The sequence below is a fragment of the Carya illinoinensis genome, chromosome 14 (genome assembly GCF_018687715.1).
Source record: "Carya illinoinensis cultivar Pawnee chromosome 14, C.illinoinensisPawnee_v1, whole genome shotgun sequence".
In the NCBI taxonomy this organism is placed as follows: domain Eukaryota; kingdom Viridiplantae; phylum Streptophyta; class Magnoliopsida; order Fagales; family Juglandaceae; genus Carya; species Carya illinoinensis.
The window spans coordinates 25,310,401-25,325,933 of record NC_056765.1 but is presented as its reverse complement, the minus strand read 5'-3'; the positions used below and the strand labels follow the sequence as shown (position 1 = coordinate 25,325,933).

Below are 15,533 nucleotides of genomic sequence, written 5' to 3'. Positions count from 1 at the left end.
GAAAGATGAAAGTTGAATAAAATATTATTAGAACATTATTTTTTAATATTATTATTGTTTTAAGATTTGAAAAATTTAAATTGAGATTTGAAAAAATTGAATTTTTATTATATTTTGTGTGAGAATTTAAAAAAAATTATAATGATAAGATGATATGCTTTCTAAACCCAAACAGGACCTTAGTCTATTCAATCTTTCCCTCGCCCCTTCTCTTTTCTACAACCATAATTTTGAAGGTGAATGATGATTTTAATGTTGAGAATTAAAACATAATATTTTATGATATTCACTCTATATAGCATGCTCACATTAAATTTGTAAGTATGTTGATATTTCTTCATCTTCAATTAAGTTTATAATATTGTTTTTATTAGGATAAAAAAATAACTATATAAAATTAATAAAATATATCAAGTCATTATGGTATCGGTTAGTTGGCTCCCAAAAGATGTTGTAAAGGACGTGGCCCGTCACCGGTCATGATTGTTAATTTGCAAGTCATTATGTAGGTGATACTGTGTGCCTGGAACAACTCCAATGCCTAAGTTAGTAATAAGTGGGGAATAATAAATCAAGAATACCTAATAAGATGATTCGAGAGTTACCTGTGCCCTTATATAAAGGCATAGAGAACACTGGATGAGTGCCATAAGTAGATAAACTTTGTACAATGCTTAGCCATTAGAAGGCTTATCCCTAACATATTGAAATTATCTAAAAACCACGTCATTCATATTGATAAGTTGAGGGTTTATCCGTCCTAATAATCATGGCGGCTATAGCCTGTGTCAAACCGCAACTCTTTTGAGTAGTTATCCTTTATGGATGATGGATTGGACTATGGGCCCTAATATAGGCCAAACTAATATTCCTGGCTCTACCATTAAAGATATGGAAGCAAACCCAAAGAAACCAAAACAATCAAACTCCAATAACAATGTTTGAGAATATGTAAATTTCCTCCATGAAATCAGAACGGGTTAGTATGAGAATATGTAAGTTTCCTCCATGAACATTTCACAAAAAATTCCTTTGACTTCAGAGTAAAAAAACACTTGCACTAGACCTGTAACAAAATCAACCGGGGATCATTATATGTAGAGCTTTCCTTCACCTCCAGGCTTCAATCCGCTCTATCCTTGAATCTGTGACTCAAATTGCTGATTCCCCTAGTCTTCTCAGCAGACGCTGTTCCTGTAACTACGGATTGCCGACCGCATTTTTCACTTGGAACCTTTCCCAAAATTTGAATTACTTGATTGAACAGTCTTTCTCTTTTCAGAGTTAACTTGAACTTCAGCTCTCAAGCAATTGGCTTCACCAGCTTCTTTTTTCTTAATGGAAGGGTCAACTTGAGTCAGAGTCCCACAAGAACCATCCCCATCAGGATTTAGTTTCTCAGAAGAAGTCAATGAACTTCTAGCTTCTCCATCGATTAGGTGGTTGTTTTGATTAGAGTTGGCGGAAATGTCCGAAATGGGTTCTTCAGCAATGAACCTTTGCTCTTGCTCTTCTTTCACATGGTTAATATCTTCCTGGAGGGCTTGTGAAGGGCTTTGGTGCCCATTCTCATCAGAAGGCTCCACCACAGAATCCTTTCTTTCTACCAATGTTTTTAAGATTAGGGTCTTGAGAAAGTTCATCACTTGGACTGCATATCTCAGGGCAGTAAAAGGATCTGCCATCTGCAACAAAAGATGTGAAAAAAGTCATTCCACCAACCAATGAATAAATCTGCCACCCGCATTCCCATAGCATATTTTCACTTTAAATGGAAGGTGATAAAAAAAATAGTCAAAATGACTTCTTTGGAACTGGGTACAGATATGTAGTAGCTCTAAATCTCACAAAAGAAACCAGAGAAGAAAGAAAATATGTGTTTGCGGGAGGGGGGCTGGGGATTGCCCTATGCAAATTTTACCATTTACATTGTAAGCCAACGGTGGGTGTTAACATACAATGTCACCGATATGGAAATGAAAAGACGAAACCTCTTTTCAAATCTTCTTTTTATAAGTGATAGCTCTTTTCAAATCTGAAAATGCTCTGATATGTGAATGGTGTAATGATATGGACTCACTTAAATGACATCCAAAAAATACTTCTAGATTAGGTCCATTTAACACAATAAAATGATTTGATTTAGAGGAAAGCCCAAATGCCATCTTTTTGAAATAAAATTGCAGTTAACGTGGGTTAATGTTGAGAACTTCTGGACTCAAGTTATTGAAACTCGCCTGACTCATGTTTGGTGCAAAAACCAGAGCAATGTTGCGTGCGTCCATCTTGTTCAGATGTTCCTCTTGGACAACATCAGCCATCAGGTTAATGGCCCAGTCCAGTAGAGCAGCTTTAGATCGGGGTAGAAGCCTCACAATTTTAGCAAAATCCTCTTCTGTCTGGCATTGCATTAGCTGCTCAGGTGATAGAGAATCCAGAACCCCAGTTGGGAGTTCCCTAAACCAAGCCTAGAAGGTCAAATATAGGCCGAGTCAATACATACAACCAGTTATAGTTGCAAGGCTCAATTCTTACTCATTTCTAGAGGACCATGTAGCGACTTAACTATTTATTCACAAAAAACCAATCTGAAATAGGCCAAACATTATTTCCACAGTAATTGTTTACTGTAACCTGACATATTTTTTTGTTGATTTTAACATCCGTTAGATTAATCATAATCACTTATCCAAAGAAGAAAATATTAATCATAATACCAAGCCTAATCCAACACAATAATGTAACACGTAGAATCGAAATTTTCTCTTGTACTAACACTAATTATAAGGCGTTCAATCTCTTGTAAATGTTAGGGTCAATAAATGTCAAGGAAGAATAAATCCTTCCTACTTGGTTAAAATTTACTCTCCATAAGAGTACCTTTGTATGTGGAGAAAGTGAAAGAGCACAAAATGTGGCATATCAATTACATACTCCTCGCAAAAGAAACAAGGGCACACCTGACATCTAAACATGGCATACCCCGTCAGAGTTGATAAAGTAATGATGGCATACCTTGATAAGTCCTGCCAAACAATGTACATCAATGCCTTCTGGTATCACTCCCGAATTCAGTTGGTCCCTGACATACTCCTCTTGACTGTTTTCTGCAGCAATTCTGAAAACCCCTTCTGCCTAAAAATGGCAACAGTTTGAGAAATCAGGTCCAGTAAAAATTATAACCATGACATGAAACAGGCATTTAAATAGAAGAAGCCCCAGTCACTTGGATAAATCAAACCAACAAGCTCAACAAACTTTCAATCAGATACCATACTATTGCGCTTGCTCATGCAAATCATGCCCTGAATTTAGAGTCAGCATCATGATGTTAAAGAAGATAGAGGAGAAGAGAAATGACAGGGTGAAGTACCTGCAGACCTCCTAGAGCATACAACTTTTTTTGCATTAGCAAGAGAATTGTTGGCACGCTATTGCCTCTAGAGTCGAATGACAACTGCATGGATTCCATGGAAACTCCAAAGACGGTAGTACTACATTTGAAAATTTTGCAAATCAAAGTATAAGCAAAAGAAAGATCATAATAGTTAAACAATTAGGCAGAAACTCATTAGAATACAGCAAAAGTTATCAAGCTTTAATGCTTTTGATGAATGGAGTTTCACTATGTAAAGTATGTAGATGTCATAAGAGAGTTACTTGACGGTTCTACAACTTGGGAGAGTTTAAATAAATCTTACTGGGATGATGCTAACTTGATGTGCAGTTATGTTATCCAACCAAATAACTCTTATACTCATTTTTATTGATCCCTCAGAACCAAACATTTGACAAACTGAAACTAACGTGTTGCATGGAAAATACTGATTAGAATATATGGACATATAGACAAGATTGTGAGTAAGCCAAAAAGGTGGGGTTATTTTGCTAAAGCTGATTACAACAGAGCAGAGGAGGAAATTATTAATCTGAGGATTGATGAATATTCCTTTAAACAACTTCAAATAAAAAAACATAATAGAAGGCATCACATTATACGTACTTGTAATCATCAATTAATTACAATTCAGGCAAATCTCAGGGATGGATACCACTTATATGCACTTGTTCCCCTAATTGGGAAACTCAAAGCTCTATACCATCGAGTAGGTAGACCAACAAACATTTGGGATAAGAAACAGAAAAAAAGAGTACACCCTTAGCTATGGAACTCGGAAATCATAGCAGGAGAAGAACCACAACAAACATCATGGGACATACAGCAACTCCCCAATGATAATTTGTCGAAGATCTCCTGTTATTATGGTTAAGTTTTTAGTTTGTGGAAAATTATTTGTGCAACATACAATCCTCATGCAATTCCTTTGAAAAAAGTGTGACCCATCCCAAAAATGCTTCATTTTTTTCTAAGGACTTGCATACTTTTGACTTGTAGCTAATATTACCAGTTTGTTAGTTCAATCTGCCAACATTTTTTTTTTCACATATAAAAGATATCACTCGAGAAGAAAACAGGAAACCAAGAATTGTAAACAGCAAACGAGCAAATTCACGGATCAAGAATTGGATTAAATGAATGCAAACTAAAGAAAAAAATAGCAAACCCCATTAATTAAAACCAAACAAGCTCACCCATTTAATACCAAAATAAGCACCTAATAGTAATTGAAAATATAAAAACACGCTCGCATTCCCACCAAAAATAACAAACGGCAAGCATTGATCAAACCCCAGATGTACCTGGCGCTAGGAGGCCTCCTGGGCACCTCAGGTTCAAACTCCTCAGGCAATCCCAAGAACCCATGAAAACTATCAAAGGTAACATGCGCCACATGGCGCACATCAGTCGGACAACCAATCTCCATGGGACAGAGATCCCTCCTGTCAGTACTCTTGCAAGCCATCAAAGATTTCCTGAAGATTTCCAACAGCAATGCCAATGCAGGTATCTGATCCCTTCTTTGCCTATCGCTCTCCTCGTCCTCTTCTTCACAGTCTGTCGTTATAGGATCCCCGTCCTCATCTACAGAGTAAGAGGGCGAGTCACAGTTCCGGACAGAGTGATTGATGTCGTCATTCCGAAGGGGTGGGCGGCATAAAGAAGAGGAAGAGGAAGAGACTCTTGTAGAAGACGGAGGACGAGGAGGAGAAGCAGGGGAAGAGAAATGGGATGGGGAATGGCTAAGGTCGAGGACCTCAGGCATGGCTGGCAATGAAAACGTCCTTCTCTTGAGGTATATAAAACCGGGAAAAAAAAAAAAGCTAAGAAATTGTTTCTTGCTGGTTAGGGAAAAGAAAGAAAAACAAATACTAAAAAGATTCTGAGAAAGAGAATTTTTTCAAAGACGGCATTTGGAGTGGTGGAGTTGGGTTGAAGCAAAGGGCTTGAAGGATGTAGGACGTGACTGTCATTATCTCCAGATTCTTTCTTTCTTTGGTCTTCTTTGGATACGAAGAATTGAACAAGCAGACAGAGAGAAATAGTGACGGAGAGATTTGGAGGTAATTCAACTGAGAAAAGATAACAGTGCTATTAATATCCTTGACGTTTCAACTGCCAATTACCCGTTTGGAGCAAGAGGAATGCTAAACCGAGTTAAATATTAGGAAAATTCTGGTTGCAAGCCCCGTATGCGGGACTGGATTGCAGGTCTTAAATGAAACGGTGCGTTTTATTTATATTAAATGAAACTCACCGTTTCACTTAAGAAAGAAATCACACGATTTGATCGATTGAAGAAAACACAAACGGCACTGCCCATAAACGAACCCCGGCCCTCCCTAGCCCCATCACGGCACTGTCCAGATTTCACTCGTCACCCGATCACGATAATTCAGACATGAAAATAGCTGAATCACTGTGTCATTAGGTAGGCTAGTCTAATCTACATCTCCTTCACGCTTCAAACCCAAATCTTCGTCCTCTGTTTCAGTATAAATTGGTGAAACAACCTTCCCCTTCCTCGCTAGCTTCCGCCGCACCCTACGACTCATGTCTCAATCAATTCACAAAGATACAGATGCTAATGCTGCTCAACCTCAAATGCCAAAATCATATAATCATAGACACAGACCAAGAAGTATATACCATTAACCTCAACTACCCAAGTCATAAAATCACTGAAGGAATACAAACAACCCAGAAAGCAATACTCTTTCACCTCAAATACCCTGAAACTCAAACAATTCACAAAATTGTAAACATAATTTAGAAAACTAAGGATTCATAGTATACTAGAATGCAAGGCCATATTCAATATCCTGGAAAAATATGGAATCATAAATCATTATAGCAGGCAAAATCAACGATTGTTTTTCCTACCTGAGAGCTGAGGTTGCGTGGGTTTGTGGGCAACTCTTAAAATATTCAAGCTTGTCGAAGAAATTAAATGCCTCTTATGGAATTACATGGAAGAAGCTCCAATGGAGCTTTCAATGAATGAAAGAGGGATAGAAAGAGAGAGAGGGAGAGAAAAAAGACAGAGTCGAGGAAGGCTCGGAGAGAATTCAGATGGGCATCAAGACAGATGGGGAACAAAGCCAAACCCTCAAAGCAGGTGTCTACGCATCTCCCCTATGTTTCTTTCTTGGTTGTTGTCTTCGTTGTCGCTGTTGTTGTGCACCGAGAAAGAGGATTGTATCGGTGGGGATATGGGAAGAATAGAATTGAGAAGACAAGAATATATATAACACCCCTAAAAAAACTGCAGCAGTATAAGAATTGCAAAAACAACAAAGGAAGAAAAACACATAACCTACTATGCATTAGTAGAAATGAAGAAAGAAGAAGAAGAAAAACACAGAACCAAACTTCAGCCACTGCCTCCCACCCTCTCCCAAAAAATAAAAAAAAAATAAATAAATAAATAAAAAGGAAGAAGAAGAAGAAAAAAGATGTTGAGAGTTTATGTTAGTAAAAAACATTACAAAAATGACAGAAGATTACAATGTAAATCAATGCTGCAGCAGAAAACTACATTTTTACCAAGGAAGTTATCGGCAAACGATGGTGGAACAGGTGGTGGTTCCGTCGATGGTGTACTGCCTTCAACAAATGGGTCCAAATTCAGTCACGCACAATAGGGAAGAGGGAAAGGGTCCAGAGTCAGTCACGCACACGTATTTCAAATGGCACTTTCAGATTTAGGTTGTAAGGAGAATGTTGTAAATTTATGCTCAAAAGTGGGGATAATATAGCCATTTCCCATGCTGGGACTGCAATACACGTAGCAGCGCCCTAAATATTATAATAAACAAAAATTTGATCTCTAGTAATATAATTTTACCCTATTTTTTAATATAAAATAATTATTTTAATCAATCACATCAATATAATAAGTAAAGAATATAAAAAAATGACTATGTAACATAATTCTATAATAAATATATAAAGATTACATATCATCTCTATACCATACCGACATGTAATTTATTATTTTTATCATTCTATTTCAATAAACATATTTATATACCAATATATATGTGTTTAAATAAAATGACAACAATGATAAATTACTTATTTATTTTTTTGTAAGTGATAATAAGTAACATTTTTCTAATAAATTTATATTATTGTAAAACAATCTGAGCCGAATCGTTAATTTATAGAAAAATTATAAAATAGGACATGATGTAAAGGGGCTTTTACCCATTCATCATAATTAAAATTGATTGATGCCGCTAACGTGGCGTCACATGACTTATTAAAAAATAAAAAAAATGTAAACATAAAAATGTATTAAAAAAAAATTTAGAATTTTTCTTATTTTTTCATATTTTCAAACACTGTTATGTTATGAATATATATTTTTTTATTTTCTTAATAAACCATGCACCGCCAAGTGGCGGTGCCATCAATGAGATAAAATGAGTGATACAATTGGAGCATAATATTACCATTTCTCGTTAAAATATAGTCACTTCCTACCGATGATGACTATTAGGGTGCCCCTATCCCGCCCCTGCCATTGCATGTTTTGGGGGGGGGGGGGGGGGGGGGGGGGGGGGGACAATTTGGCCCCCAAACCCTGGCACTGCCCCTTGCCCCCATTCGAATGTTGAAGGGTGGATTAAGTCCGTATGCAACCCAGTCCAATACTGCATTTACATAATATATGGTTACAAAATACTGAATGCAAACTTACAGATGTTAGAAAATTACAAATGATACAAAAGATTAAAATAAAAAAAAATGAACAAAACACTACAAATCTTACAAATCCAAACAAAAAAAAAAATAGTAAAATTGCAACCAAATACCAAACAAACATACAGTCTTATAGATTTGAAAAATCTTACAAATCGAGCATGAGACCTTAGGCCAAATAGATCTATATGGCCCATGGTCGTGATTAGGGGTGAGTTCGGTTCGGTCTAGGGAGGTTTTGTGGACCGGCCAGACTTATTCGGTCTAAGGTTTCCCACCTTGGACCGGACTGAACTCCCTAAAGGTCGGGATGGTCCGGTCCCATTCGGTCCGGTCAGTTTAGTCGGTCCACGGTTGACTTTTTTTATTTATTTAATTCTATGATATTTTGTTTAATATTTATGTAATTATATTGTGATATATTTAATATATATAGTATACTATTATATATATTAATATATATTAGTAATATGCTAATACTATTAGTCTATTAGTATATAGTAAATTAGTAATAGTTATTAACTTATTTACTATAACTAATAATACACTAGTACTAATACTATAACTAATAACTATATGTAATAATAGTAATACTATATGTAATATACTAGTATTACTATATCTCTTCAAACACCACACATTGATTTATACTCTGGTAATACTATATTAAATAATAGTAATACTCTTATTACTAATACTCTATGTAGTTATAGTGATTTAATACTAACATATTACATATTAAGTTAAGTATACTAATACATTATAAATTTATACATACATGATATATTATAATTTATACCATAACTCTTATTATATGTTAATATATTAATATATACTAGTACTATATATTATAGTTAATAGTTATACATTAAACAGTATAATAATATATTGATACTAAATATATATAGTTATAGACTTATAATAATTTAGTTATTATGAATTTACGATTAGTATAACTATATAATAATATTTGTATTAGATTATTAGTAATTTAGTATAGCTATATCAATCAGTTAGTATAACTATTTTCTACATTAGTATTAATAATATTAGTATTAGTTATAGCCATATAGCCTATATTAGACTTAAGAGTTTTAGACTATATAATAGACTAATAGTATTAGTACAACTGTATAAGTATATTGTATAGCTATATATTAATACTAATTATAGTGAAAAGTATAATTATATAATAGTATTAATAGTAGACTAATAGTATAGATATATATTAGTATTAGTTATACTGTTATAGTGATTTAGTATATTATAATTTATACTATAACTCTTATAATATGTTAATATATTAATATATAGTAGTACTATATATTATAGTTATACATTAAAGAATATAATAGTACATTCATACTAAATATGTATAGTTATACTTACAGTGATTTAGCTATAACTATATTAGTATTAGTATTACTTATAGTATTTAATATAACTATATAGTCTATATTAGTATAAGTATAACTATAGTATATACTATATTATAATATTAGACTATTAGTATTATTTTTTTTAATGCCATATTAGATTATTAGTATTAGTATAAATATTAGTATTAATTTATAATTATAAATATTAGTATTAGTTAAGAATTATATAATTAATTTATAAAATTATTTATATAAATTATATATATATTTTCATTCGGTCCGGTCCGGGGTGGAAAACCCTCGGACCGGGATCGGACCGAACTCATTCGGTCCTCCCAAAAATGGACTGGACCGGTCCGATAAAAAAATGGTTGGTTCGAATCTCACCCCTAGTCGCGACTATGGGTCATTAAACTCAGAGACCTATCACAGTGTCACGGACTCCGATATCACCCACGATCACAATCAGTACTAGTGGACAACACAGTTAGGAACACGTCGATAGCTACTATTTAGAATTGGTCTTTGGTTCAACTTGATGTGAATAACACCTTCTTACGTGGCGATTTACTTGAAGAAGTTTATATGACACTTCCTCCTAGTTTTTATACTAAGGGGGAAGTTTAAAGTGTGCAAATTAAACAAGTCACTTTATGAATTGAAGCAAGTATCTCGTCAATGGTTTTCCAAATTTTTCAATACTCTTCTTGCATTTGGATTTAATCAGTCTAAAGCTGAATATTCATTGTTTACTCGTTCCAATGGTGCTTCTTTTATTGCACTTCTGTGTATGTTGATGATATTTTAATTACTAGTAATGATTCACATGCTGTTGATGATTTGAAATTGTTACTGGACACTAAATTTAAGCTAAAAGATCTGGAATAGCTTAAATACTTCCTTGGTTTGGAAGTTGCAAGATCTTCTCAAGGTATTTCCTTATGTCAACGCAAGTATACACTTGAGATATTACAAGATGGTAGGTTTCTTGGTGCTAAACCAGCAATTTTTCCAATGGAACATAATTTGAAACTCACTAAAGACAGTGGTACATTATTGGATGTGCAATGGTCGTCCTTAAGGTAGGTATTTTAGAAAATGATTTTATGAAAAGAGATGGGAATTACGGTTCCTTTTTAAATTTTTTTTCTTTCATGCCAGGATACAAAAGACTTAATATTTATAAATTTAAAAAGTTATAGCGAAAAATATTAAAGTTTTTAATCAAAGTTTCTCATATAAAACATTGTGCCTAGGCTTTCGTGCTCTTCTTCTTTGGACCGTGTCCGTCCTGACGCGTCATGGGCACACATAAAACTAAACTGAGTCGATGACTCGTAAGCGTTACTTCATATAGTTAAAATATAATAACATAGGTTTTCAGTCATGCATTCATCACTGCATAAATATCATACATAGACATTTATTTCATTTTAAAACATTGTGAGGTGGAGTTTTTCTTTAAAAAGGGTATTCTTCTCGTAAAACAGTTCCCCACACCTCATTGCCTTCATTTCTTAAAGGGTCTTATTATACATACATCTTTTCTTACATGCATCCATTTTTTCTTATTGATTTTATTGATTGTTACACACTGTTACGTCTTGTGTGTGAGGGTTAGCGGTCTTTTGGACTTGATTCTGCCTATGACCACGAGTTGGGAATCCATTTCTTTAGGGTGCAGTACTGGGTGCACTACCAGTAGTACTTTCCCGCCATTGCAATTTGCCCAATCCAGTCCTTTGGTACCTTTATCCGTTCATTCATGTGGCCGTTACGTATTTTCATATATTAAAACATTTATTCATTTCCATTCATTTCAGTCCTTTATAGTTCTTTCAGTCATTTCTTTCAATTCATTCATAAGAGTCATTTAAAAGTATGAGCTTAAACATCATTTTTCATGGCATCATTTAAAATATCAGTTTATACATTCCTTAAAGTATCGTCTTTCATAGGGACATTTTAAAACATTTTCTTCATGCTGTTTAAAGCATATGGCTGAGGTCTCACATTTCATTTAGTAAAATATATTCAGTACATACCATGTATAACATCCATCTACATGCATACACTCACATACTTTGGATGCGTAAAAATGGGTTACCAATAAGGGCCGTTACATACATATACTTGAAAATTTATATTTAGCGTTCTTTTGTAAAAGGTGTTTGGTAAAGAAAAGCATTTCATTTTCATTTTCGTTTATTTAGAAAACTTTAGAAGAGTATAAACATAATATGTATCTAGATTCCATGCCATACTCATTACATGTAGTCCATTCATATGCATGTAAGGTCCATTCATATGCATGTCAGATGGAAACTTACATGCATATACATAACCTCACGTCATTTTCTATCTAATGCATAAGCAACTATACTAGAAATAGAATTACGCTTCACTTGGAGCACTCTCCATCCATCCCTGTATTCTTACGTGCCATTTATTATGCTAAAACCTTCGGGGTCTTTTCCTTTAAAGTGAACCTCTGCGATTCACATTAGAGTTAAGACACTAAGACTTTTGTCTTACTCTTCTATTAACCACATTCCGATGCATAAGTCAAATTAACTAAGTCACGCATCTAGATCCTAGACAACATATCCAATACTACCTTCATACTTCTTAACCCATACTCAATCCTCATTCTCATCTATACATACCACATGACTTTAAGTCAACTTTGAGGTTTAACATCATGCAATCATGCTTAGGACAAATTACCCATTATATGTGATAAATTCGTTTGGTACACATGGCTCACCAGATGCACATGTACCTTACATTTTTTTGTTAGATCAACTTATAGTCCAATGAATGCCCGTTTGTATAAATAGCCTCCATACTCTAATACTGACTTCTACTCAAACCTGGTTAGCAGGACCTTCATACTTCCTGGCCCCTTTAGAAGTTCATCCCAACACTTGACAAGATAAGGCTTCATTCACCTCTACATCTCCGTCATATCATGTAACTCGAGATAAATCTCAAGTTACGTCATGACACCTGTCGTACTTCCGCTGCGCTGCTTTTACACTACCCCATAACTTCGCATATACTCTAAGCCATAAGTCAACTATAAGGCGACACCTGTCATCTTGGACTACAGACCACATTACAATTATTTTCGAGACACTGTTACATAATTCTTGACGCTATAAAAGACGCTCTGCTCTCCTCTACTATGCAACCCTAATTTTCTTCGAGACATGCCATATGGTGCATCACTACACAACATAGAGTACGCATCGTGTGTACTCCCTTTGCTATATCATATATTACCATGACGCACGGTACGTTGCTACACGACATGGAGGACACACCATGTGTACTCTATTCACACTATGCCACACTACAACTATGTCACTACGGTGCATCGCCGCACTTTATGGATTACACTCCATGCGTATTCCCTTTACAACACTGCATCGCCTTACAATTACGGCATACATCTCACACTCATATTTCACAGCATAGTCCACAACACTATATAATTATGTCCAACACTTCACTACACAACAACACTTCACTCCACAACTACGTAGCGAACTCCACAATACTAATAGCACAGTCCACAACCTATCGACTAACATTTATCATAAATAACGAGGGATAAAGGGTTATACTATCGACGGGATAATCCGTGCACACTTGCTGCCCTCCACGATCAAAGGTGTAGGAAGAGTTGTACATGGCATTTAAATTGCATACAGTGGCTGTTTGAGCTACTAGAGGTGCCTACGGGTGTAGATTTGAGCGGGGAAAGGTTTGGTCATGATTCTAGAGTGGTGGCCTCAAGGCCGTGCTGAGGTGGCACACGAAGGAGGCACGATGGTCCGTGAAGGTGTTTTGGGCCTTGTATGGCTAAACTAGGAAATGGAGAAGGAGAGCTAAGGGAGTTTGGCTGGGCGTGGAGGAGCTTGAGGGAGGTGTGGTGGTGAGGTGGTGGCAGTACGGTGGCCCACTGCTGCAGATTTGGCCTTGAGGTGGAGGAGAGGCCGTGAGAGAGTGTGGGAGAGTGAGAGAGATGGGGACTTCGGTTGGGCATGAAATGGCTAGGGAAGGTTGTGGGTGGTTGAGGATCACGGTGATGGTGGTATGGTGGCGTGGGTAGCTGTGGATGATGGCACACGGTGGAGAACCTGTGTTAGTTTTGTGTGTTTATGAAGTGGTGCAACGGAGAGGGAGAGAGCTGGGTGAAAAGGAAACCAAGGAAATGAAGCCCATCGAGTGGGGGATGCCGGTGGAGGAACTCGGTGGCTCAGCTGGCCACGTATAGTGGCGATATGGTGAGAGAAATGGGTTTTCATACCCATTCGGTTGGAGGGAGGAGGAGAGAGAGTGGTTTGCTGGTGGGACTCACCACTGGTGGGATTGAACTCGCTGGTGTGAAGGGGAGCTAGCGGCAATGAGGGTGGAAGGCGAGTGGTGGCATTGGCTGGAGAGATGGAAGGCCACGGTGGAGAAGAGAAGGGAGAGAGAGAGTACATCGGGCTGGAGAGAGAGAGAGAGAGAGAGAGAGAGAGAGAGAGAGAGAGAGAGAGAGAGAGAGAGAGAGAGAGAGAGAGAGAGAGAGAGAGAGAGAGAGAGAGAGAGAGAGAGAGAGAGAGAGAGAGAGAGAGAGAGAGAGAGGAAATGAAAAAGTGAGGAAAAAAGGTAGGGGCTTGGATATTTAATCTAGGTCATTTACCTTGGGATCCTCAAAACGATCTAATGGTGAGAATTAAAACACATATTTAACTTAAAACACTAAGAGGAATTAAGATATAATATTTTAAACTAAATTTTAGTTTATAAAATAACATATTCATCATTTATTAAATAATGAAGTGTTGCTAATTATTTTTGTTTAGAGAATAAAACCATTTAATTTAATTCAGAGTTTTCAACATAATTTAAATGTTAGCATATTTTTAAATGATTAAAATCATTTGAATTAAATAATTTTTTACAATTATAATATTTTTGGAGCTCTCCAAAAATATTATAATTGTGTTATTTAAAAACAAAATTTAGTATGATAATACTTGAAATATCATATATAATATTTTCAAGACATTTAAACTATTCATAAGATTTAAAATATTGGAGTTGCTTTAAAATCTACTTGGTATCTTTAAAAACATGCTATTGAGGCTCATAAAAATAAAAGAAAAAGAAGCGGTTTGTTACAGGCTAATCCTATTGTTTTAGAAGATTAATTGGTAGATTGTTATATCTTACCATTACACGGCCTGATCTCACTTTTTCTATTCATTGGCTTAGTCATTATATGGACAACCACTGTGAGCCACAGTTATAAGCAGCTTATTGTATTCTGCAGTATGTCAAGTCTACTCCAGGACATGGTTTTTTTTTTTTTTTTTTTTTTTTTTTTTTCCAGCTGACTCTTCATTTCAGATCAAAGCTTTTACAGATACAAATTGGGCTTCATGCCTTGATACTTGTAGATCTATCACGGGCACTGTGTTTTTCTTGGAGATTCTTTAGTGTCCTGGAAGTCTAAGAAACAACAAACAGTTTCTTGTTCATCTGCAGAGGCAGAATACTGTTCTATGACCACTACAACTTGTGAAATTGTTTGGCTTCTTTCCTTACTCTTAGATTTTAGAGTTTCTCTTTCTAATAGTGCTCATTTGTTTTGTGGTAACACCGTTGCTCTGAATATTGCTGCTAATTCCGTTTTTCACGAGCGCATAAAACATATTGAGCTTGACTATTATTTTGTAATGGACAAACTTCAAGTTGAGATGCTTAAGACATTTCATGTTCCTTCTCAACATCAACTTACTGATGTCCTTACTAAAGCTTTGGGCAACCACCAATTTTCTACATTGATATCCAAGATGAGAGTTCATTCCATTTACTCTCCATCTTGAGATGGAGTATTACATTCTATAATATGTTGTATAAAGGTTTTTTATTGTAATATGTTATTTTGCTGTGTCCTTATATGTAATTACACACCTTTTACTTTTACTCGTTGTAACTAGTATATATACCTTGTATTATTTTACAAATTAATACACTCTGAAAAGTATCTC

General features: G+C 35.5%; 1 pseudogene; it reads right to left on the bottom strand.

Annotated features, from left to right (window-relative positions):
• Positions 1 to 899: 899 nt before the first annotated feature.
• Positions 900 to 5,530, bottom strand: LOC122293385 (annotated as a pseudogene).
• Positions 5,531 to 15,533: the final 10,003 nt, after the last annotated feature.